A 27725-nucleotide genomic window follows, 5' to 3' on the forward strand; every position below is an offset into this window, starting at 1 on the left:
ATTCAGATTCAGGAAATACAGAGAATGCCACAAAGATACTCCTCGAGAAGAGCAACTCCAAGACACATAATTGTCAGATTCACCAAAGTTGAAATGAAGAAAAAATGTTAAGGGCAGCCAGAGAGAAAGGTCGGGTTACCCACAAAGGGAAGCCCATCAGACTAACAGCTGATCTCTCAGCAGAAACTCTACAAGCCAGAAGAGAGTGGGGGCCGATATTCAACATTCTTAAAGAAAAGAATTTTCAACCCAGAATCTCCTATCCCGCCAAACTAAGCTTCATAAGTGAAGGAGAAATAAAATACTTTACAGACAAGCAAACGCTGAGTGATTTTGTCACCACCAGGCCTGCCCTAAAAGAGCTCCTGAAGGAAGCACTAAACATGGAAAGGAACAACCGGCACCAGCCACTGCAAAAACACGCCAAATTGTAAAGACCATCGAGACTAGGAAGAAACTATAGCAACTAACGAGCAAAATAACCAACTAACATCATAATGACAGGATCAGATTCACACATAACAATATTAACGTTTAATGTAAATGGGCTAAATGCTCCAATCAAAAGACACAGACTGGCAAACTGGATAAGGAGTCAGGACCCATCAGTGTGCTGTATTCAGGAAACCCATCTCACGTGCAGAGACACACATAGACTCAAAATAAAGGGATGGAGGAAGATCTATCAAGCAACTGGAAAACAAAGAAAGGCAGGGGTTGCAATCCTAGTCTCTGATAAAATAGACTTTAAACCAACAAAGATCAAAAGAGACAAAGAAGGCCATTACATAATGGTAAAGGGATCAATTCAACAAGAAGAGCTAACTATCCTAAATATATATGCACCCAACACAGGAGCACCCAGATTCATAAAGCAAGTCCTCAGTGACTTACAAAGGGACTTAAACTCCCACACAATAATAATGGGAGATTTTAACACCCCACTGTCAACATTAGACAGATCAACGAGACAGAAAGTTAACAAGGATATCCAGGAATTGAACTGAGCTCTACATAAAGTGGACCTAATAGACATCTACAGAACTCTCCACCCCAAGTCAACAGAATATACATTTTTTTCAGCACCACACCACACCTATTCCAAAATTGACCACATAGTTGGAAGTAAAGCTCTCCTCAGCAAATGTAAAAGAACAGAAATTATAACAAACTGTCTCTCAGACCACAGTGCAATCAAACTAGAACTCAGGATTAAGAAACTCACTCAAAACGGCTCAACTACATGGAAACTGAACAACCTGCTCCTGAATGACTATTGGGTACATAATGAAATGAAGGCAGAAATAAAGATGTTCTTTGAAACCTACGAGAACAAAGACACAACATACCAGAATCTCTGGGACACGTTCAAAGCAGTGTGTAGAGGGAAATTTATAGCACTAAATGCCCACAAGAGAAAGCAGGAAAGATCCAAAATTGACACCCTAACATCACAATTAAAAGAACTAGAAAAGCAAGAGCAAACACATTCAAAAGCTAGCAGAAGGCTAGAAATAACTAAAATCAGAGCAGAACTGAAGGAAATAGAGACACAAAAAACCCTTCAAAAAATTAATGAATCCAGGAGCTGGTTTTTTGAAAAGATCAACAAAATTGATGGACCGCTAGCAAGACTAATAAAGAAGAAAAGAGAGAAGAATCAAATAGATGCAATAAAAAACGAAAAAGGGGATATCACCACCGATCCCACAGAAATACAATCTACCATCAGAGAATACTACAAACACCTCTATGCAAATAAACTAGAAAATCTAGAAGAAATGGATAAATTCCTCGACAAATACACCCTCCCAAGACTAAACCAGGAAGAAGTTGAATCTCTGAATAGACCAATAACAGGTTCTGAAATTGTGGCAACAATCAATAGCTTACCAACCAAAAAGAGTCCAGGACCTGATGGATTCACAGCTGAATTCTACCAGAGGTACAAGGAGGAACTGGTACCATTCCTTCTGAAACTATTCCAATCGATAGAAAAAGAGGGAATCCTCCCTAACACATTTTACGAAGCCAGCATCGTCCTGATACCAAAGCCTGGCAGAGACATAACCAAAAGAGAGAATTTCAGACCAATATCCTTGATGAACATTGATGCAAAAATCCTCAATAAAATACTGGCAAACCGAATCCAGCAGCACATCAAAAAGCTTATACACCATAATCAAGTGGGCTTCATCCCTGGGATGCAAGGCTGGTTCAACATACGCAAATCAATAAATGTAATCCAGCATATAAACAGAACCAAAGACAAAAACCACATGATTATCTCAATAGATGCAGAAAAGGCCTTTGACAAAATTCAAAAACCTTTCATGCTAAAAACTCTCAATAAATTAGGTATTGATGGGACGTATCTCAAAATAATAAGAGCTATCTACGACAAACCCACAGCCAATATCATACTGAATGGGCAAAAACTGGAAGCATTCCCTCTGAAAACTGGCACAAGACAGGGATGCCCTCTCTCACCACTCCTATTCAACATAGTGCTGGAAGTTCTGGCCAGAGCAATCAGGCAGGAGAAGGAAATAAAGGGTATTCAATTAGGAAAAGAGGAAGTCAAATTGTCCCTGTTTGCAGATGACATGATTGTATATCTAGAAAACCCTATTGTCTCAGCCCAAAATCTCCTTAAGCTGATTAGCAACTTCAGCAAAGTCTCAGGATACAAAATTAATGTACAAAAATCACAAGCATTCTTGTACACCAATCACAGACAAACAGAGAGCCAAATCATGAGTGAACTCCCATTCACAATTGCTTCAAAGAGAATAAAATACCTAGGAATCCAACTTACAAGGGATGTGAAGGACCTCTTCAAGGAGAACTACAAACCACTGCTCAATGAAATAAAAGAGGATACAAACAAATGGAAGAACATTCCATGCTCATGGGTTGGAAGAATCAATATCGTGAAAATGGCCATACTGCCCAAGGTAATTTATAGATTCAATGCCATCCCCATCAAGCTACCAATGACTTTCTTCACAGAATTGGAAAAAACTACTTTAAAGTTCATATGGAACCAAAAAAGAGCCCGCATCGCCAAGTCAATCCTAAGCCAAAAGAACAAAGCTGGAGGCATCACGCTACCTGACTTTAAACTATACTACAAGGCTACAGTAACCAAAACAGCATGGTACTGGTACCACAACAGAGACATAGATCAATGGAACAGAACAGAGCCCTCAGAAATGATGCCGCATATCTACAACTATCTGATCTTTGACAAACCTGACAAAAACAAGCAATGGGGAAAGGATTCCCTATTTAATAAATGGTGCTGGGAAAACTGGCTAGCCATATGTAGAAAGCTGAAACTGGATCCCTTCCTTACACCTTATACAAAAATTAATTCAAGATGGATTAAAGACTTATATGTTAGACCTAAAACCATTAAAATCCTACAAGAAAACCTAGGCAATACCATTCAGGACATAGGCATGGGCAAGGACTTCATGTCTAAAACACCAAAAGCAATGGCAACAAAAGGCAAAATTGACAAATGGGATCTCATTAAACTAAAGAGCTTCTGCACAGCAAAAGAAACTACCATCAAAGTGAACAGGCAACCTACAGAATGGGAGAAAATTTTTGCAACCTACTCATCTGACAAAGGGCTAATATCCAGAATCTACAATGAACTCAAACAAATTTACAAGAAAAAAACAAACAACCCCATCAAAAATGGGCAAAGGACATGAACAGACACTTCTCAAAAGAAGACATTTATGCAGCCAAAAAACACATGAAGAAATGCTCATCATCACTGGCCATCAGAGAAATGCAAATCAAAACCACAGTGAGATACCATCTCACACCAGTTAGAATGGCCATCATTAAAAAATCAGGAAACAACAGGTGCTGGAGAGGATGTGGAGAAATAGGAACACTTTTACACTGTTGGTGGGACTGTAAACTAGTTCAACCATTGTGGAAGTCAGTGTGGCGATTCCTCAGGGATCTAGAACTAGAAATACCATTTGACCCAGCCATCCCATTACTGGGTATATACCCAAAGGACTATAAATCATGCTGCTATAAAGACACATGCACACGTATGTTTATTGCAGCACTATTCACAATAGCAAAGAGTTGGAACCAACCCAAATGTCCAACAACAATAGACTGGATTAAGAAAATGTGGCACATATACACCATGGAATACTATGCAGCCATAAAAAATGATGAGCTCGTGTCCTTTGTAGGGACATGGATGAAACTGGAAAACATCATTCTCAGTAAACTATCGCAAGGACAAAAAACCAAACACCGCATGTTCTCACTCATAGGTGGGAATTGAACAATGAGAACTCATGGACACAGGAAGGGGAACATCACACTCCGGGGACTGTTGTGGGGTGGGGGGAGGGGGGAGGGACAGCATTAGGAGATACACCTAATGCTAAATGATGAGTTAATGGGTGCAGGAAATCAACATGGCACATGGATACATATGTAACAAACCTGCACATTGTGCACATGTACCCTAAAACCCTAAAGTATAATAAAAAAAAAAAAAGAGGGTAGCTACTCTTAATTACAAAAGTACATGAGATAGTTTTGGGAAAGCTGATAGAGATGTCATATATATGATTATGGTGGTGGTTATAAGAGTGTAAACATTTGTCAAAACTCAATTTAACATTTAAGAGAGGTGTATTCAATTACATGAAAATTAAACATACTTCAATAAAGTGTATATTTAATGAAATGCATGCAAGAAGGAAAAAATAAGCCTAAAACTTGGATATTCTCTTTAGAGCCTGTGCCTATACCAATAAGTATAGGTAAAAATATAAATATAGTCAGAATATTGGTTGCATACAGCCACTGGGATGTTGTTTTATGTGGCGTTTTATATCCAAAAGTAAGCCTGTAGTCCCAGCTACTCGGGAGGTTGAGGCAGGAGAATGGCATGAACCCAGGAGGTGGAGCTTGCAGTGAGCCGAGATCGTGCCACTGCACTCCAGCCTGGACAACAGAGCGAGACTCCGTCTCAAAAAAAAAAAAAAAAAAAAAGAGAGAGAAGACTCCCTTCTCTTTGCCAGGCTCTAGATGGGCAAATTGCTTTTTTTGTAAGGCAGGGAATAAAAGATAATGGAAATTCCAGAGACAGTTTTCAGGCAGAGATTGTTCTTCATTTTCTACTCAAGATATTATTAAGCAATAATTAGATGTTACACACACAGTTTCTCAGCCTTCTCTTAGGACATGTCTTGGCTCAAACTGTTGAGAATATTGGGAAGCACTGAAAGCAGCCCCACCTCCCATCTGACATGGAGTAGACAAAAACACATGCATTCATCGTCAATTCTGTGGACACTGTAGCCACACTCTCCCCATGAGATTATCTGTTTCTTTTGTTAGCAAAAACAAATAAATAAAAACAAAATAGCTGACAATTATGTTGTTGAATTATAGAATTTTTCTTTCTCAACTTGGACATTGAAAGGCAAGTTTCTCCTGTTCTCTAATGAAAATACAACAAAGGAGCGAGCATGCAAAAATTATCTTCACATAATACAAAATATAAAGGCTGCAGAAAATTTTTTTCTGTCGTTCTTTTTCCCCACAAAGTTAAAACTTAAATAAATTATCTGATAGGTCTAGAACAGCCTAGGCTTTGCTGTAACATTAAATTTTGTGTAGTCAGAGTTAAATAGTAAGTAATAACGTTCTACTAACTTAATATCTACTATTTTTTTCTAATATGTACAACAACCATTAGAGATAGGTTCTGTTACTAACACCATTTTACATATGTAGAAACTGGGATATTGAGAGTGAGGTAAACTTATCTGCAGTTGTACAGCTAGCAGTAGGTATACCTAAACACAAATTTAAATAGTCTGTCCTTAGTTTACACATTTTAACCACCACACTATACTGCATTGTCATTTAACAAGTGAACAGGCCTTGACCTGCCATCAACAGGTGTCTCCCTTGCCTGCCATATGTCTTAATTGGTCTATCTTTGCAGAATTATGGGCTACGTTGGTTCAAAGTGCCAGGCATGGTACTAACATCTGAGTCTCCAGGAAAGTGGGTTCAATGTCAACAAAAATTTTCAGAAACCAATCTGTAGGGACTATTTTTCTTTTACCTGATATTTAGGAGATCCCAAAGAGGGATATATTCTAAGCAAGACAGTCATTTTTCCTTTTTTCTTAAATAAAAAATAAAAAAGCATCATATAGTATGCTAAATGCAACACTTTTCATGTTTTAATTATTGTACATCTAATTAAATATGGTAAGCCTCGTTTTAGATGAAAAACAGGTTTTGACAGACTAAATAAGTTATTGAAGGTCAAGCATCTAGTAAGTGTTAGAATTCAGAATCAAAACAAGTTTTGTCTGATGCCAAAGTCTGCATCACTAATCACTTTATGTTAAGTGTAAAGATTTAACAATGTAAGATTATGCGCTTTTCAGCCAGCTATGACTGACCCTATATGAGGATAATTCTAGGAGAAACTTAGGAGATGGGGAAGGGCACTAAATGGCTGAATCTGGCATCGATTGCTGCTTTTTTCCTACCTCAAAGAATAATCTCTAAAGTAACTATGAATTGTCTATTGTGTGAATGAATCCTGTATGACTAATATTTTTTAAGTGCTAGCTTAAATACCTATTGCAGAACTTTTGCTACCTGAAAATCAAAAACAAATACCTGAAAAGCATGTAATTCATATTTGAGAATCTTCTGCTGAAAAGGTTCTTATGAACATGGTGTGAGGTGATATGCCATATCTTTCTACCCTCCATATGTTCTCCATCATCACTCATAGGATCCTGGAGGTCTGTTGTAAATATTAAATGAAAAAAAAAAATTTTATTTGGCTTCAAGTACTGAATCCAAGAAGGTTTTATTATTAGGTTGCCTTATTTCATTATTTCTGATGCATATCAATTAAGTTTCTGTAATAGTATTATATGCTTAAATAATATAATAGGGGTAAGAAAACAAAGACTTTAAAGAATCCTAATGACTCATGGACTTAAAATAAAAAGACTGTATTCATTTTTAACATAAAACAGAAGGATTTGATCCTAGTAAAGTTTTGTCTTTCAGATGGCTAAGATAGTTGACAACTTTTCTTTTTTTTTTTTTTTGAGACGGAGTCTCACTCTGTCACCCAGGCTGGAGTGCAGCGGCGTGATCTCGGCTCACTGCAAGCTCCGCCTCCCGGGTTCACGCCATTCTCCTGCCTCAGCCTCCTGAGTAGCTGGGACTACAGGCGCCCGCCACCACGCCCGGCTAATTTTTTGTATTTTTAGCAGAGACGGAGTTTCACCGTGTTAGCCAGGATGGTCTCGATCTCCTGACCTCGTGATCCGCCCGCCTCGGCCTCCCAAAGTGCTGGGATTACAGGCGGATAGTTGACAACTTTTTGAAAACGTTTTCTTTAGCTTTCCATAACAACATTAGTATAAAGCTATTTTATTTTCTATTTATTGAAATCTATGTTCTAAATATTCAAGATCTAAAGTGATAACAAATTTTGGGGGATAAATAAAATGAGCGATCTACAGAGCAACCCAGCACACCGACAGGCACAAGCAACAGAGTCTCAAGAAAAGCCTGCTCCTTCTAGCCAAGTGACCAGGACAGGGCAGCCTAACACTACAGAAAATTTTTAGACAGTAAACACTCTATTCACACCAAACACCACAGGAACACTTGAATTCCAACGCATCCCCACAAACACAGACTAATTGGTGAGCCCAGACTTTTACCTGCACACAACCATAACTAAGTGTCCCTTCAATCCCCACCAGAGTAGTGCCCAAGGAGGCCAAGTGGTGAGCAGAAACTTTTATTTCCACCCCTGGTAACAAGCCCTTTTCCAGTTGTGGCATCAGTAGAGACCACAGTAGGGTAAAGGATTATTCTGTAATTCCACTCTCACCCATCCATAATGCAGTGCCCTCCCAATGGGGTTGGTATCAGAGGAGGCATGGTAGAGAATCAGAAATTTCACCATCTCCCAGGTATGATAAAGCTAACCTCCCCATGCCCTCAACCCACAAGTGTCAGGGGAAGCTAGTAAGAAGCAGTAATAAAGCACTTCTGCCCTTCCCAGCCAGCATGGTATCAGTGAAGACTTAATGGAGAGCCAGAACTTCCAACTCTGCCTAACAATAATGAGAAATCCCTCCCCAACTGAGGTGTCACAAGAGGTTGAAGAGGGAACCTGGACTCTACTACCATTTGTCAGTAATGACGTAATGCCGTCCTTTAGAGGACGCCAGCTAAAACAAAAGATTTAACTAAGATCCATGGTGTCATAATGAAATACCCAAAATGCGCCGGTACGGTAAAAAAAATCACTTTGATGTCATAACAAGAACCAGACAAATTGCAACTTAAATAAGAAAATATAGTCAGTAATTCACCAGATGACATAGATGCTGAAAATCTCTGACAAGGATTTTAAAGCAGCCATTATAAAAATATTGTATTAAGTAATTTACAAGCATGCTTGAAACAAACGAGAAAGTATTTCTTTTGCAAAAAATAAAATAAAATAAAATAAAATAAAATAAAATAGGAGACATGAAGAACCAATGACCAAATTAAGAAATAATAATAATCTCACTGGATAGGCTCAATAGCAGAATGGAGAGGACAGAGGAAAGATTCAATGAACTTAATATAAAAAAATAGAAATTGCTCAATCTGAAGGACAGAGAGAAATAGACCTTAAAAAAAAAAAACAAAATAATCAGATACCTAGAAACCTATAGATCCATAAGAAATATCAAATATATGTATTATAAGGGTACCAAAGGTAGAGGAGAAAGAGGGTGTGACTAAAAGGTATTTAAAGAAACACTGGATATCCATGGGCAAAAACATGACTCTTAACCTAAATGACAACCTTAAACAAAAATAAACTCTAAATGGATTATTGATTTAAATAGAAATTATAAAACTACAAACTTTTAGAATATAATGTAGGAGAAAATCTGTATAAACTTTAGCAGGGAGTTTTTAGACATGTTATCAATAGCAAAATTTATTTTTAAAATAATAATTGATTAGATTTCATCAAAGCTAAAAGTTTGACTCAGGAAAGACACTGTTAAGAGTATGAAAACACAAACTAAAGACTAAGAGAAAATATCTCACAAGACCTGTATGTAGAGCATGTAAAGAACTCTAACAAAACTTGAAAATTAAGAAAAAATAAAATTTTAAAATAGACAAAAGACATGATGAGATATTTCTTCAAAGAAGATATACAGATATCAAATAAGCACATGAAAAGATATTCATCACTAGCCATTAGGGAAATGCAAATTAAAACCAAAATGAATTATCATTATGCATTTATTAGAACATTTAAAATTTATTTTAAAAAACAGTGACAATACCAAATTTTGGGCAGTATGTGAAGACATTAGATCTCTTTTTTTTTTTTTTTTTTGAGAGGGAGTCTCACTCTGTCACCCAGGCTGGAGTGCAGTGGCACAATCTCGGCTCACTGCAAGCTCCGCTTCCCAGGTTCACGCCGTTCTCCTGCCTCAGCCTCCCGAGTAGCTGGGACTACAGGCGCCCACCATCACGCCTGGCTAATTTTTTATATTTTTAGTAGAGACGGGGTTTCACCATGTTAGCCAGGATGGTCTCGATCTCCTAACTTGGTGATCCGCCTGCCTTGGCCTCCCAAAGTGCTGGGATTACAGGTGTGAGCCACTGCGCCCGGCCGACACTAGATCTGTTATACATCGCTGGTGGGAAGGTAAAATGGTAAACTACTCAAAAATTAGGTTAGCAGTTTCTTCAAAACTAAACATATACTTAATATCTAACCTAGCAATTGCACAAATGGGCATTTATCCCAGAGAAATAAAAACATATGTCCACACAAAAATCTGTACACAAATGTTCATATCAGCTTTATTTGTAATAGCAAAAACCTAGAAACAACCAAAATGCCCTTTGATAGGTGAATGGCTAAACAAACTGCGGTATATTCATATCATAAAATCCTACTCAGCAATAAAAATGACATAATTTACAACATGGATGTACCTTGAGGGAATTATGCTAAGTGAAATAAGTCAGTCACAAAAATTCAAATACTGTATAATGCCACTTACATGAGGTATTTAAAGTAGTCAAATTTATAGAAACACAAAGTAGAATGGTGGTTACCAGAGGCTGGTGGCAGAGAGCGGGAGAGGGGAGTGTTGTTTAATGGATATAGAGTTTTAGATCTGCGGCCGGGCGCGGTGGCTCACGCCTGTAATCCCAGCACTCTGGGAGGCCGAGGCAGGCGGATCATGAGGTCAGGAGGTAGAGACCATCCTGTCTAATACAGTGAAACCCCATCTCTACTAGAAATACAAACAATTAGCCGGGCATGGTGGCAGGCGCCTGTAGTCCTAGCTACTTGGGAGGCTGAGGCAGGAGAATTGCTTGAACCCGCAAGGCAGAGGTTGCAGTGAGCCGAGATCGTGCCACTGCACCCCAGCCTGGGCGACAGAGCGAGACTCCATCTCAAAAAATAATAATATAATAAATAAAAATAAAAAATAGGTTTGCAAGATGAAAAAGTTTAGCGATCTCTTTCACAGCAATGTTAACATTTGTAACACTACTGAACTGTACCCTTAAAAATGTATACTTAAAAAAGTTGAAAGGAGAATTCAACATACACAAATCAGTAAACAAAATAAATCGTATCAAAAGAATCAAGGAAAAAAACCATATGATCATTTCAATAGATGCTGAAAAGTGTTCAATAAAATTCAACATCCCATTCACAATAAAAACTCTCAACAGATTGGGTATAGAAGGAACATACCACAACATGATAAAGGCTACATATGACAAGCCCACAATTAATATCATATTGCATAAGGAAAAATTGAAAACCTTTCTGCTAAGATGTGAAACAAGACAAGGATGCCCATTTTTACCACTTATTCAACATAGTTCTGAAAGTCCTAGCCAGGGAAATTAGGCAAGAGAAAGAAAGAAAGGGTATCTAACTTCAAAAGGTAGAAGTCAAATTATTCTTGTTTGTAGACTACATGATTTTATATTTAGAAAAGCCTAAAGACCCCACCAAAAAAAACTCTTAGAACAGAAACAAACATTTGTTAAAGTTGTAGGATACAAAATCAACATATAAAAATCAGTAGCATTTCTATACATTGACTGCAATCTATCTGAAAAAGAAATCAAGAATGCAATACCATTTATAGTAGCTACAAAAATAAAATAAAATGCCTAGAAATAAATTTTACCAAAGAAGTGAAAGATCTCCACAAGGAAAACCATGTATCATTGATGAAATAAATTGAAGAAGACACAAAAATGGGAAGAAATTTCATGATCATGGATTGCAAGAATTAATATTCTTAAAATATAGGCTGGGCACAGTGGCTCATGCCTGTAATCCCAGCACTTTGGGAGGCCAAGGCAGGCAGATCACCTGAGGTCTGGAGTTCAAGACCAGCCTGACCAACATGGAGAAACCCTGTCTCTACTAAAAATACAGAATTGGCCCGGCATGGGGGTGCATGGCTGTAATCCCAGCTACTGGGGAGGCTGAGGCAAGAGAATCACTTGAACCCAGGAGATGGAGGTTGCAGTGAGCCGAGATTGCACCACTGCACTCCAGCCTGGGCAAAAAGAGTGAAACTCTGTCTGAAAAAAAATAAAATAAAGTCTATACTACCCGTTCAATGCCATCCCTATCAAAATACCAATGACATTCTTCACAGAGATAAAAAAAAATTTTTTTAATCTATACAGAACCCACAAAAACTTCAAATAGCTAAAGCAATTTTGAGCAAAAAAACCAAGGCTGAAGACATCCCACTACCTGACTTCAAAATATACTACAAAGCTAAAGTAACAGAAACAGCTTGGTACTGGCATAAAAACAGAAACAGACCAGTGGAACACAACAGAGAACCCAGAAATAAATCCTATAACCCAGAAATTAATAAATATAACTAGAGCTCCATCTTTCACCACAAACAAAATCAAAAAATTGATTAAAGATTTAAATGTAAGTCTTTAATGTAAAGGAAACTTTGAAACTACTAGAAGTAAAGCATTGAAGAAGTGCTACAAAAGACACATGCATACGTATGTTTATTGCAGCACTATTCACAATAGCAAAGACTTGGAACCAACCCAAATGTCCATCAATGATAGACTGGATAAAGAAAATGTGGCACATATACACCATGAAATACTATGCAGCCATAAAAAAGGATGAGTTCATGTCCTTTGCAGGGACATGGATGAAGCTGGAAACGATCATTCTCAGCAAACTAACACAGGAACAGAAAAGTAAACACCACACGTTCTCACTCATAAGTGAGAGTTGAACAAAGAGAACACATGGATACAGGGAGGAAAACATCACACACTGGGGCCTGTCAGGGGTGAGAGGCTAGGGGAGGGATAGCATTAGGAGAAATACCTAATGTAGATGATAGGTTGATGGGTACAGCAAACTACCATGGCACAAGTATACCTATGGAACAAACCTGCACATTCTGCACATGTATCCCAGAACTTAAAGCATAATAATAATAATAAAAATTTTATAAAAATCATTGATCAGGGCAAAGTTTTTTTTGTATAAAACCTTGAAAGCACAGGAAGCAAGAGCAAAACAGACAAACAGGATTACGACAAGCAAAAAAGCTTCTGCACAGAAAAGGAAATAATTAACAAAGTAAAGAGACAATGTACAGAATGGTAGAAAATATTTGAAGCTATTCATCTGACAAAGAATAAGTAATCAGAATACATAAGGAACTCAAACAACTCAATAGCAAAAAATAAGCAATAAGCCAACTAAAAATGTGCAGAATAAACATTTTGAATGCCTGAATAGACATTTCTCAAAAGAATACATACAAATGGTAAACAGGTATATAAAAAAATGTTCAACATCGCTAAACATCAAGGAAAGACAAATCCAAACTGCAGTGAGACGTCATACCACCCCACTTAGAATGGCTAATATCAAAAAGATAAAATATAACAAATGCTGTCAAGGAAGGTGGGAAAGGGGAACTTTTTTATACTGTTGATGAGAATGTAAACTAGTACAGCCATTATGAAAAACAGCATGAAGTTTCCTCAAAAAACTAAAAATAGAACTACCAGATAGAGCAATCCCACCACTGGGTATATGTCCAGCAAAAAAAGGAAATCAGTATATTGAAGAGATATCTGCATTCCTATGTTTATTGCAGCACTATTCACAATAGCCGAGACATAAAATCAACCTAGGTGTCCATCAACAGATGAATGGATTAAGAAAATAGGGTATATGTACACAATTGAATATTATTCAACCATAAAAAAGAATGAAACCCTGTCATTTGCAGCAACATGAATGAAATTAGAAGTCATTATGTTAAGTGAAATAACCCAGGCACAGAAATACAAATTTCACATGTTCTCACTCATATGTGGTAGCTGAAAAAGTGAAGCTCATGGAGATATAGAGTGTGGTTATTGGAGGCTAGGAAAAGAATTGAGGAGGAAGGGATGAAAGAAGTTATGTTGTTTTGTTTTTTCTTGAGACAGAGTCTCACTCTGTCACCCAGGCTGGAGTGCAGTGGTGCTATCTCAGCTCACTACACCCTCCACCTCCCAGGTTCAAGCAATTCCTATGCTTCAGCCTCCTGAGTAGCTGAGACTATAGGTGCATGCCACCATGCCCAGCTAAGTTTTGTATTTTTAGTACAGACAGGGTTTCACCACATTGCCCAGACTTGTCTCGAACTCCTGACCTCAGGTGATCTGCCCGCCTTGGCATCCCAAAGTGCTGGGATTACAGGTGTGAGCCACTATGCCTGGCCAAAGAAGTTGTTTGATGAGTACACAAATACAGTTAGAAGGAATACATTCTAGTATTTGATAGGACAGTAGAAAAATTATAATTAACAATAATTTATGATATATTTCAAAATAGCTGGAAGAATTGTACCATTCTCAATATATATAAAAAAAGATAACTGTTTGGGGTGATGGATATCCCAATTGCCCTGATTTGATCATTACACTTTATCTACATCTATCAAAATATTACATGTACCCTCAAAATATGTAAAACTGATATATCAATTTAAAAATACAAAAATAAGGTTAAGATGGTACATTTTATTGTGTGTTTTCACCACAGTTAGAAAAAAAAGTCATGGTAGGAGGAATGTGTGGGAGGCAAGAACTACTGATATGTGCAGCAAATTGAATAGATCTCAATGGCATTATGCTGAGTGAAGAAGCCATCCTTAAATAGTCACATATTGTATGATTCTATTTATATAACATTTCCACAATTTAAAAATTGTAAAAGTGGAAAAGAGATCAGTACTTGCTAGGGATTAGGAATTGTGTGTGGGAATGAATTATAACTATAAAGCGGTAACATGAGGGACATCTTTGTCATGATTCAATAGTTCTGTATCTTGATTGCATTGGTTGTTCTGTAACTTTCTACACATGTGATAAATGGCATAGAACTATACACACACACAGTCCCAACATCACTTTCCTAGATTTGATATTGTACTATACTATGTATTGTATTGTACTAAACTATGTATTAGTTTTCTATTGCTTTGGCAAGAAATTCCATAGATTTACTGGTCTTAACCAGCGCAAATGCATTATCTCAGAATTGTGTAGGTCAGAAGTCTGGGCATAGAGTGGCTCAATTGACTATTTGCTCCTGGTTTCACAGAGCCAAAATTTAGGTGTCAGCAGGGCTGCATTTCTTTCAGGAGGTTCTGGGGTTGAATCTGCTTCCAAGCTTATGTGGGTTTTTGGTAGAATCCAGTACCATGTGGTTGTAGGACTAACGTCTCTGTTTCTTTGCTGGTTGTTGGCCAGGCTCATTCTTAGTTTCAGAAGGTTGCTTGCATTTCTTGGCTCATGACCTCCTTTCTCTATCTTAGCTAGCAATAGCAAGTCAAGTCCTTTTCATATTTAAACCTCTTAGACCTCTCTCTCTGCTTCATCTGTCCTCTGATTTTCTCTTCTACCACACCTCTCTGACTCAAATTGGAGAAATCTCTCTGCTTTCAAGAGCTCAAGTGATTAGATTATGTCCACCTGGACAATCCAGGATTTTTTTTTCTATTTTAAGGTCCATAACCTTTATGACATTTGCATAGTTCTTTCACAGCAGTAACCAGTGTTTGACTGAACAATCAGGGGATGGGAATCCTGTGGAGACTTAGAATTCTGCCTAATATAATCATTGTGCAAAATATAACCATTGGAGGAAACTGAGTAAAGGTTACATGAAACCCCTCCATACCACTTTTGCAACTTCTTGTAAATGTGTAATTACTTCAAAATAACAAGTTTTAGAAATGCATGGAAGAAAAAAATAAAAACAATATAAACAAATATATTTTCTACCAAGATTATTTTGTACTACCGGAAGACCTACAATGAAAGAAAGACTAAGGAATGTCCTCCAAATAAAGGAAAAATTATTTCAGTGGACACATGGAACTGTAGGAAACAAAGAACAGTCAAAGGGGTAAATATATGAAGAAAATCTAAGTTAAAGGAAGGAATTAAATGGAGTTCAAGTGTTTTAATATCTTTGCACTGTCAGGAAGTTTTAAAAGTATTGAATTACAGATGACTCTAATAAAGCCTAAGGATGTATATTATTTCCAGTGCAGCTACTAAAGAAACAATGAAAAAATATGTAATTAACAAGTCAATAGAGAAAAAAATGGAAAAAGAAAATACTGCATTTACTGAAAAGATAAATAGAAAAGACTAAATATCAGATGGGACAAAGAGAAAACTCAAATATACCAACAAATGTATTAAATGTAAACAGAACAATATTCTAATTAAAAGATGAGGACTATAAGAATGAATAAGAGAAAACTATGTGCTGCTTAGAAGAGACACATTTAAATATAAGAAATAAAATTGAAAATAAAAGAATGGGCCAGGTGTGGTGGCTCATACCTGTAATCCCAGCACTTTGGGAGGCCAAGGGAGGAGGATCACTTGAGATCAGGAGTTCAGGACCAGCCTGGTCAACATAGAGAAATCCCATCTCTACTAAAAATACAATAATTAGTCAGGCACAGTGGCAGGCGCCTGTAGTCCCAGCTACTCAGAAGACTGAGGCAGGAAAATCACTTTGCTTGAACTGGGGAGGCAGAGGTTGCAATAGCCAAGATCATGCCACTGCACTCCAGCCTGGGTAAAAAACTGAGACTGTCTCAAAAAAAAAAAAAAAAAAGTAAAGGAATGGAAATGAAAAAAAATAGACAAAATTACCTTCTCACAAAATGAGAAACCCTAATATAGCTATGTTAAAATCGTTTTTTTTAAAAAGAGGTTATACTGCTTTGGATCCTGGGTCAGAGGAAAAATAAAGAAGAAAAAGAGGTTTAAAAAGGTGATAAACAGTAACATTTCATTTTATGGTGATGAAAGTGCCAACATTCTCAAAAGGCATCTTTTTTTTAGGTTTTGAATCTTTTTTTCTGTTTCTTTATATATACAGGTGTATATATATATACACTTTAAGTTCTGGGATACATGTGCAGGAAGTGCAGGTTTGCTACAGAGGTATACACGTGCCATGGTGGTTTGCTGCCCCCATCAACCCATCACCTACATTAGGTCTTTCTCCTAATACTATCCCTCCCCTAGCGCCCCACTGCCTGACAGGCCCCAATGTGTGATGTTCTCCTCCCTGTGTCCATGTGTTCTCTTTGTTCAACTCCCACTATGAGTGAGAACATGCAGTGTTTGGTTTTCTGTTCCTGTGTTAGTTTGCTGAGAATGATTGTTTCTAGCTTCATCCATGTCCCTGCAAAGGACATGAACTCATCCTTTTTTATGGCTGCATAGTATTTCATGGCGTATATGTGCCACATTTTATTTATCCAGTCTATCATTGATGGGCATTTGGGTTGGTTCTAAGTCTTTGCTATTGTGAACAGTGCCACAATAAACACATGTGTGTATGTGTCTTTACAGTAGAATGATTTACCATCCTTTGGGTATATACCCAGTAATGGGATGGCTGGGTCAAATGGTATTTCTGGTTCTAGATCCTTGAGGAATCATCACACTGTTTTCCACAATGGTTGAACTTATTTACACTCCCACCAATGGTGTAAAAGCAGTCCTATTTCTCCACATCCTCTCCAGCATGTGCTGTTTCCTGACTTTTTAATGATCACCATTCTAACTGGTATGAGATGGTATCTCATTGTGATTTTGATTTGCATTTCTCTAACGACCAGTGATGATGAGCTTTTTTTCATATGTTTGTTGGCTGCATAAATGTCTTCTTTTGAGAAGTGCCTGTTCATATACTTTGCCCACTTTTTCATGGGGTTTTTTTTCTTGCAAATTTGTTTAAGTTCCTTGTAGATTCTGGATATTAGCTTTTTGTCAGAGGGATAGATTGCAAAAATTTTCTCCCATTCTGTAGGTTGCCTGTTCACTCTAATGATAGTTTCTTTTGCTATGCAGAAGCTCTTTAGTTTAATTAGATCCCATTTGTCAATTTTGGTTTTGTTGCCATTGCTTTTGGTGTTTTAGTCATGAAGTCTTTGCCCATGCCTATGTCCTGAATTGTATTGCCTAGGTTTTCTTCTAGGGTTTTTATGGTTTTAGGTCTTACGTTTAAGTCTTTAATCCATCTTGAGTTAATTTTTGTATAAGGTGTAAGGAAGGGGTCCAGTTTTAGTTTTCCGCATATGGGTAGCCAGTTTTCCCAACACCATTTATTAAATAGGGAATCCTTTCCCCATTGCTTGTTTTTGTCAGGTTTATCAAAGATCAGATGGTTGTAGATGTGTGCCATTATTTCTGAGGCCTCTGTTCTGTTCCATTGGTCTATATATCTGTTTTGGTACCAGTACCATGCTGTTTTGATTACTGTAGCCTTGTAGTATAGTTTGAAGTCAGGTAGCATGATGCCTCCAGCTTTGTTTTTTGTTTTTTTGCTTAGGATTGTCTTGGCTATACAGGCTCTTTTTTTGTTCCATATAAAATTTAAAGTAGTTTTTTCTAATTCTGTGAAGAAAGTCACTGGTAGCTTGATGAGAATAGCACTGAACCTATAAATTACTTTGGGCAGTATGGCCATTTTCACAATATTGATTCTTCCTACCCATGAGCATGGAATGTTTTTCCATTTGTTTGTGTCCTCTCTTATTTCCTTGAGCAGTGGTTTGTAGTTCTCCTTGAAGAGGTCAATAATTCTCAATGCAATAATTCTCAATACGCACTAACAACACAATACCAAAATGTATTAAGTAAAAATGGACAAAATTAGCAGGAAAATTTGACATAGCCACACGATCATTCAATACTTTAGTAATTGTTGATAACATAGTAACTGACTTAAAAAGCCTATAATAAATCAAAAAGGATGTAAAATATTTGAATGAGACGATTAACAAAATCAATCTAATTTATGTATATATATATTAAACAGTACACACATTTGAAAATATGCAGTTTATGCACCTCAAACATTCACAAAAATGGAAATTTGTGCATATAGACCATACTGCTGTTCTTAAGAAACCATATAAATAATGTTCTCTTACCACAGAGGAATTAAAGCTGAGATCAGTAAAAATGGTAACTAGAAAATAGCCAAATATGTGCAAAGTAAACAACACATTTCTAAAGAACCCATGGGTCAAAGAAAAAAACTAAAGTGGAAACTAAAAAATATTTTTGAAGTAAAAATAACTAAAACACAGCATATCAAAATTTGCAGGGTATAGTAAAATCTTGTGCTTAAAGAAAAATTTATAGCTTTATATACATATATTAGGAAAAAAATGTAGGGCTAAAGATTCAATTACATTTCTCAAGAAGTTAGAAATAGCTGAGCAAATGTTATCCTGTTCTTTTGCGAGTATTTCAAATCCTTGAGTTTTGAAACAGCAGCCTTCTAAATTCACCTATGCTTTCAAAAGATGTTGTTGTTGTTGAGTTTAGAATGATGGGTTCTTCCTGTAGGAATTCACCATTAGTCAGTTTATCGGGTTTAATCAAAACATCCAATTTATATTTGAAATTTTTGCTGCATATTGCAAAACCATTGCAGCATCTGTGTCTTCAAGGAGCTTTAATGTGGATAATTTTTGTAGGTTGAAATGCTATCATAAATATTAATAAATGCTTTTAAAGCTCTGAGAAATCTGCCGATAAAAAGAGCAATATAAATGCAAAAGTTTGGTTTTTCTAACCATTTGCAATATTCAGCATAAAAGAGAGAAGAGAAAAACTGAAATATGAACTGAACAACAAAATTGGAGTGTTTACTTCTCTATTTTTAAAACAACTTGGACTCAGAGGAATAAAAGATAAGGATTGGTGTAAAATTGGTTTCTCAATTCATGTATGAGAGTTCTAAAAATAAGCTAACTGGCTGAAGAGAAACATCAGAAGCTCTTAAAACAAGCAACTAATATTCCTCAAACTTGATCATAATGAAAAAGTAGATATCAAATATGGTCCAAACTCTGGTGACAGAATTGCTTATTGTTCATTCACCAATTCATTCATTGAACTATTTATTAATCCGACAGATCTGCATTCAGTGTCTGTTCTTTGTCAGGCATTGTGCTATTCCTGAGATGCAACCATGAGCAAACCAAACATTTTGTTTCCTCCTGGTGTTTATAGTCCAGTAGAAGACAGCATTTAAATAGTCATATTAATAGATAGGAAAGCACAAACTGAGATTCAGTCTTAAAAGATAGACATTTAGGCCAGGCGTGGTGGCTCATGCCTGTAATCCCAGCACTTTGGGAGGCCGAGGTGAGTGGATCACCTGAGATTGGGAGTTCAAGACCAGCCTGACCAATATGGAGAAACCCCATCTCTCCTAAAAATACAAAAAATTAACCGAGCGTGGTGGCACATGCCTGTAATCCCAGCTACTCGGGAGGCTGAGGCAGGAGAATTGCTTGAACCTGGGAATGGAGGTTGCAGTGAGCCCAGATCGTGCCATTGCACTCCAGCCTGGGTAACAAGAGTGAAACTCCGTCTCAAAAAAAAAAAAAAAAAAAAAGGACTGATGTGTAGGTGTTTTGTGATCAAAAAATTGGGGATTTACTCTAGGGAGTCAGGGAAAGCTTCCCCTAGCATGTCTTATGTGTGCGGTGAGCTGCAGTTCATGATAAAGACTGACCAATTAGGTGAAGGCGAGAACTGGAGGGGAAGAACCTTCTAGCACAAGTTAAGGCTTTCCAGTAGGTGTGGGAGGGATCATTCGGGGACAGAATCAAAGCCAATGTGGCTGAACAAGGAGTTGGAGTGGGGAGTGTGCAGAGAGTGAGATGAAGTTTAAAGGTCAGCAGAAACCAGATCACAAGCATCAAATGCCTCATGGGCCATGTTAACAGTTTTGAATTTCTCCCAGGGAAAGGGCTGTAGCAGAGAAGTGACATGGCTAGTTCAGCATTTTTAAGAATATCACTTTGCCTGTTGTGGGCCGTGCAAACTGGATTCAGGAGACAAGTTATGATCTTGTTGTATCAGCATAAGTGAGAAGATGGGAGCTTGGAACAAGGTTCAGAGGACAACACTGCCTCCTGGAAGCCAAAACCCTCTCCAATATGAGTATACTTCTCTTTTCCAAATCTACTTTCAGTGATTACCACTCTGATAGGCAAATATTCTCACTATCATCTACCCAAATTATTCCTGGTCTTCCTTCTACCTTTGTTCCAGTTGCTCCTTTCTTCACAAATGTCATCTTCTTCATTTACCTATACCACACCCATTTTACACATCCAAGCTCAAGTTCCATCTCCCCACTTCTTTAGATCATTCCCACCCACAACCACATCGTTCTTTCTCTACATTGACCATATGCTAGTACTTTCTTTTCCTCTTCCTGATGAAATTATAAGCTACTTAGGGAAGGAAATGTGGCTTGCATTTCTCTGAATTCCCCTATAAGACCAAGAACAAGGCTGGGATTAAGTGCAAAACACACTTTAAACCTAATCAAATTTCACTGCAGTGAAAAATGCATAGTATACGGATGATAATTTGGAAAAATACTATGTTCCAAGTTGTACTAAAAACAAAAAGGCACTATATGAATATGAAGGGTATTATAGAAGAATATTTTATAATAGGTAAAAATCCAAGGCATGTGCAGCTGGTTCCCTTAATTTCTAGATTACTCTATGAGCTTGCCTTTTAGTAAACATGTCCTTTCTGCCTTTTGTATATTCCTGCTCATACCAAAATGCAGCAGCAGCACCAATGAACTTGGTCCTCAGTGGGACTTCCATTAGAACATCTTCCAAAGCTGCAGGAAAGCAGGTCTTGTTTCACAATTGCCAGAGTATATTCCCATTGTGGCCCTACTACCACTGTTTTTCATCTGTTGGTCTTATAAAACTCTTGACAGCAGAGTAAGAAATGGTTTGAGAAGCAGGTCTTATGAGGACATACATTACCAAGAATGCACCTCCATATTCACTCTGTGTATTAGCCCCGCAAATCTTCAATAAAGCAACAACATGCTTGATATGCTTGAATTTTTTTGTGGAAGCTGGTGAAGAGGCTAAATTTTGTGGGACCTTTAAAAAGGGTCAGACCACATGTGCCCAAGATATAGTTCCAGGCTTCCCTGATACCAGCTAATGTACACTGAACATGTCAGGCAAAAGGCAAAGTTATTTAAACCTGTTAGCTCTCCTAATATTTACAACCCTGTGAATTAACTTGAATTGCTACAAATAACATGCCTGAGGCTCAGAGAATGGAGGTAACTCATTCGACTCCAAAAAACCCAGTAACGGGGCCAGGACTCTGACCAAGATTTGTCTGATTACTGAATTGGAACCTGAACTTCAATTTTAGAGCTCCCCAACTAGTTACCATCATTGACTATCAATATACTAGGAGCGTCTAAGCAGGGCCTTGGATGGCTGAGCTCCTCTGATATTTCCAAACCAGGCTTTGATTCTTTCTTGTTAGTGTCACCAACCTGAGGCTTCTCTGTTGTACCTCAGTTGTCTCAGGAACTTCCATGGTTACTCAGTGTTCTCCCAGGTAAGTAGAAATTCTCCAGCCTGGCATTCAACAACCTCAACAACGTTAGGGAGGCGGAAGAGCATTGGATTTCAAAATCCGGTTACTGCATCTCAGAGATCAGAGTTGGATTCTGGTTTCCCCACCTGACAGATGTGTGATCAGCTACTTAGTTAACCTTTCTGCGCCACTGACTTATAGTTTTATATAACTCATAGGCGTTTCCTGATTATTAAATGAGAGAGAATATATGCAAGCGCTTCACACAATTCCTGGCATAGAATAAAATGCCAAAAACTTTGCTGCCTCTGCTATTATTTTGTCCTATAGACCCACCCCTCTTTAAACAAAGCTGGGCAGTTTGCTGGTTATTTATCATGGCTTGTGCTTCTTCATTGTCATAGATTGTATTTGAAGGCAAGTAGTTTATTTGGGAAGTGATCCCAGGAAGCATCCATCAGGAGAACAGAGAAATAAGGCAGAAAAGGGAAGAGAACCAATATAAAGTTAATGAATATGAGCCAGTCTTAGTAACTGAGGTGCAGCCCCACTGAGTATCTTCAGGACGTTGGAATAAAGCACACCTTGGAGTTGTCCCACCTGAGGGACAAGGAAGCCACTGTTTGTCACTGATTGGGATTGCATTCAGGGGCATCAACTCCCTGATGCCAACAATCTCACCCTGCGTGCCCACCGAGCATGCCTCCATAGCCAGAAAAGGCTATCTGGTAGAGTTGCCAAGCTTGCAGCAAGAAGCAACAGGTCCATAGGACGATAGGAAAACCTTCAATATCTCCTACACCCACTTCTATGCCTTTGTTTTTGCACTTATTTCTACTTGCAATTCCCTCTTTTCCATCTTTTAAAAAGGCTACTCAGGTGAAAATGGCCATACTGCCCAAAGTAATTTATAGATTCAATGCCATCCCCATCAAGCTACCAATGACTTTCTTCACAGAATTGGAAAAAACTACTTTGGAACCAAAAAAGAGCCCGCATCGCCAAGTCAATCCTAAGCCAAAAGAACAAAGCTGGAGGCATCACGCTACCTGACTTCAAACTATACTACAAGGCTACAGTAACCAAAACAGCATGGTACTGGTACCACAACAGAGATATAGATCAATGGAACAGAACAGAGCCCTCAGAAATGATGCCGCATAGCTACAACTATCTGATCTTTGACAAACCTGACAAAAACAAGAAATGGGGAAAGGATTCCCTATTTAATAAATGGTGCTGGGAAAACTGGCTAGCCATATGTAGAAAGCTGAAACTGGATCCCTTCCTTACACCTTATACAAAAATTAATTCAAAATGGATTAAAGACTTAAATGTTAGACCTAAAACCATTAAAATCCTACAAGAAAACCTAGGCAATACCATTCAGGACATAGGCGTGGGCAAGGACTTCATGTCTAAAACACCAAAAGCAATGGCAACAAAAGCCAAAATTGACAAATGGGATCTCATTAAACTAAAGAGCTTCTGCACAGCAAAAGAAACTACCATCAGAGTGAACAGGCGACCTACAGAATGGGAGAGAATTTTTGCAACCTACTCATCTGACAAAGGGCTAATATCCAGAATCTACAATGAACTCAAACATATTTACAAGAAAAAAACAAACAACTCCATCAAAAGGTGGGCAAAGGACATGAACAGACACTTCTCAAAAGAAGACATTTATGCAGCCAAAAAACACATGAAGAAATGCTCATCATCACTGGCCATCAGAGAAATGCAAATCAAAACCACAGTGAGATACCATCTCACACCAGTTAGAATGGCCATCATTTAAAAAACAGGAAACAACAGGTGCTGGAGAGGATGTGGAGAAATAGGAACACTTTTACACTGTTGGTGGGACTGTAAACTAGTTCAACCATTGTGGAAGTCACTGTGGCGATTCCTCAGGGATCTAGAACTAGAAATACCATTTGACCCAGCCATCCCATTACTGGGTATATACCCAAAGGACTATAAATCATGCTGCTATAAAGACACATGCACACGTATGTTTATTGCGGCACTATTCACAATAGCAAAGAGTTGGAACCAACCCAAACGTCCAACAACGATAGACTGGATTAAGAAAATGTGGCACATATACACCATGGAATACTATGCAGCCATAAAAAATGATGAGTTCGTGTCCTTTGTAGGGACATGGATGAAACTGGAAAACATCATTCTCAGTAAACTATTGCAAGGACAAAAAACCAAACACCGCATGTTCTCACTCATAGGTGGGAATTGAACAATGAGAACTCATGGACACAGGAAGGGGAACATCACATTCCAGGGACTGTTGTGGGGTGGGGGGAGGGGGGAGGGACAGCGTTAGGAGATATACCTAATGCTAAATGACGAGTTAATGGGTGCAGGAAACCAACATGGCACGTGGATACATATGTAACAAACCTGCACATTGTGCACATGCACCCTAAAACCTAAAGTATAATTAAAAAAAAAAAAGAAAAGAAAAAAAAAATTTAAATACATTAAAAAATAAATAAATAAATAAATAATAAAAAAATAAATAAATAAAAAATAAATAAATAAATAAATAAATAAAATAAAAAAATAAAAAGGCTACTCAGGCTAGGCACGGTGGCTCATGCCTATAATCCCAGCACTTTGGGAGGCCAAGGCGGGTGGATCACCTGAGGTCAGGAGTTCAAAACCAGCCTGGCCAATCTGGTGAAACCCCATGTCTACTAAAAATACAACAATTAGCTGGGCATGGTGGTAGGTGCCTATAATCCCAGCTACTCGAGAGGCTGAGGCAGGAGAATTGCTTGAACCTGGGAGGCGGAGGTTGCAGTGAGCTAAGAGTGCCACTGCACTCCAGCCTGGGCAACAAAATGAGACTCCATTCCAAAAAAAAAAAAGCTTACATAGACCTTCTCCCCTCTCTATGAAGACTTTCCTTATTGCCCTACAATGTGGTCTTTTTCATGTTGGAAGTTCTGTGGCTCTTTTTGCATCACATGTTATAGTCTTTCTTGGATTATGTTTACTTACATGTTGATTTCAACAACTGACTCTTGAGATGAGGGGTCCTCACTTCCCTTTCTTTTCCAGAGCCAAACACAATACTTTGCCCATAGTAAGTGTTCAATAAATATTTGTTAAACTGTGTTTCACACTGAAAATGATTAAACATAAAATGTACTTATCTTCTCCACTATGCAAGTTTTATACTTTCACCTCCTGGGAAATGTTTGCTGGGACATCTCTTCGCCTTCTTTAATGAATTTTGATCTTACACCACATTTAAATGCCTTGGAGTTCCAAAAGACAAATATATCCTCATGTAATTTAATGGCAATCAGCAGGCTACCTTTTTTCTTATTAATATAGAAAAAGCTGGTGGTCACAGCAAGTAACTGATGAGACTAATCTGTCAATGTTCCAATAATTCTCTGCCTGATTGCACCCAGCCCAAGAGCCTGAATAATCACAGAAGCGGCAAGTGATTTGATCAGGACTAGAATAGATCATCGATTGTCCTCAAGTGAACTGGGTGTTTGTACAGGATGGGGTTAGCATGGTATCTCAAGGAAGCCCTTCAGGCAGAAATCAATGTTGAGAATTCAAAGTGTTATAGGAAAGGCCACAGGAAGCTTCTATGAGATGCAATCCTAGGAGTACTTGGTGTAGCAGAAAGAGAATTGGAGCAATGAGTTATCATACTGTTAATTGGGATGCTAGCCAAAAGCATTCAAAAAGATTTGAGGATTTTAGCGGATGACTCAGCCCTTTGGTTGGTTTGGCCTCCATGGTTCTCTTTAGTTTTCTAAATAGTTTGAACTATTTCTAACTCGATATTAACAAGACAAAAAAGGAAAATCATGTTTCTATTCTGGTGTCAAGAAATAAACAGGTGGCAAGACCTTAGCAGTGATTAAAAGGTACTTCATATTTTTGACAATGAAATAAAAATGCAAAAAAATACATATTTATTTTGATAGTACTTTTATATAAATAGCATTTACACAATTAGGTAGTTCTACTTTGTGGGTGGAATATCCCCAAAGTCTGGTATACATGCCTCCCTTACTCCAGGCCTTGCCTTCACTCTTTGATTCTTTGGAGTCAATATTGCTCTTAGTTTTAAAAGTCTTAGTAGTCAAGATTCTCCTCTTTCCTATACATTTTGCTGACTGGCTTCTGATATTTAGGGAAGGATCAGCAAAACAGAAGAAAGGCAAAGGGGCATAGGAATGTTTATGTTTGATTCATACTGTTGTGTTTATCTAGCATCAGAGCTTTTAAAATGTGGTAGGTGTTGAAAACCAACTCTCTCCTACGAATTTCGCTAATGGTTTCCTTGTAGAACCCAGCTTCTGATGTTCTTCCACCTGCTGTATCTTTGCTGAAGACAAATGATATGTTTGAAAACTCTTAAGCCTATAAATGTAAATTTCCCAATCATGTTTGATAGCACAAAATATTATATTAAGGAAAATGTTTTTAGCCAAGTAATGTATATCCCATGCAGAATGTTCTTTTTGAGACCAAAGTTTTCCACCTAGTTAGGCAAAGGCAGGTCACCTAGGGCCCTGAACACCAGGGTGAGGAGTCTGCATTTTATTCCAAGAGAGAAGGAAGGATTTGGATGATTTCCAACCATGGGCCTCATAACCCAATTTACACTTTTAAAAGCCCCCTATTGGCTGTTAGGTGGGGGACAGGATAATAGAAGGACAAAATGGCAGATAGAAATGTAGTCCTCATAAAAGATGATAGCTATTCGGACATGGTTGCTGCCACCGAGGGATTGGGAATGAATCCCTGCAGGTCCAAAGCTAGAGACATTGTCAGGTCATGAAGTGCATCTCTCACTAAAATCGGCAGGATTGGGTCCTCACTTAGGCATGTTTCCTGGTTTTCTCTCATCTTCCCTGTTTTGTGCCTTCACAGGGCACATACTTGCTCATCTCCACACTCCAACTCCTACTCCCTCCCTAGTTGGGATCACCTTGGTCTCCCTTCTGTCTTCATCAGTCCTAATGTTGGCTACTCAGAAGACAAAAACTTTGGGTATAAAGTCTGCAAACACTGTGCACATAAAATGCCAAGCATCCTTTAACGCAGGAGAAATAGCCTTATGGCTTTAGTGGTGGTTACTACTATTTGGTGCTAGCCCCAGGATTCAACTCATAGGTCCTCTAACTTATTAACTGTGATGTTGAGCAAATTACTAAAATTCTCTGTGCTTCAATTTTCTCCCATGTGAAACAGGAATACTGGTAGTACATATCTCACACGATTGTTACAAAGATTAAATGGGTTAACATTTACAAAGTGCTTAGAACTGTACTTAACACATAATAAATGTTACTTGAATGATTGCTGTGGTCGTCATTAGCTACCATTTAGAGCTGTGTGAGGAATAGATAAATAACGCCTGTAAAGCACATATCACGGGGGGCACACACATAAACAGTAAGTGCCCAATTAATGCTAAGCTATTATTACTTTGCTCAAATATGACACACGTGTCAGAAATAACCTGCTGTTTATTTATTTATTTTTTGCCTCTCTTGCTGTTTCTAATTTCTTTTTCAGCCCCTATGAGGTCACCTATGTCTGTGCCTGTGTCTGTGATGAGTATATTTAACCTCAGGGTCAAGACAGAA

The 27725-nt window shown here is 37.9% G+C and overlaps 1 protein-coding gene across 1 annotated transcript in view; it reads right to left on the bottom strand.

Moving 5' to 3' along the window:
* The window catches only part of LOC101178038, a 291177-nt gene that overhangs the window by 92982 nt on the left and 170470 nt on the right, over positions 1 to 27725 (bottom strand). The window lies entirely within an intron of this gene.

The sequence above is a fragment of the Nomascus leucogenys genome, chromosome 17 (assembly GCF_006542625.1).
Source record: "Nomascus leucogenys isolate Asia chromosome 17, Asia_NLE_v1, whole genome shotgun sequence".
Classification (NCBI taxonomy): domain Eukaryota; kingdom Metazoa; phylum Chordata; class Mammalia; order Primates; family Hylobatidae; genus Nomascus; species Nomascus leucogenys.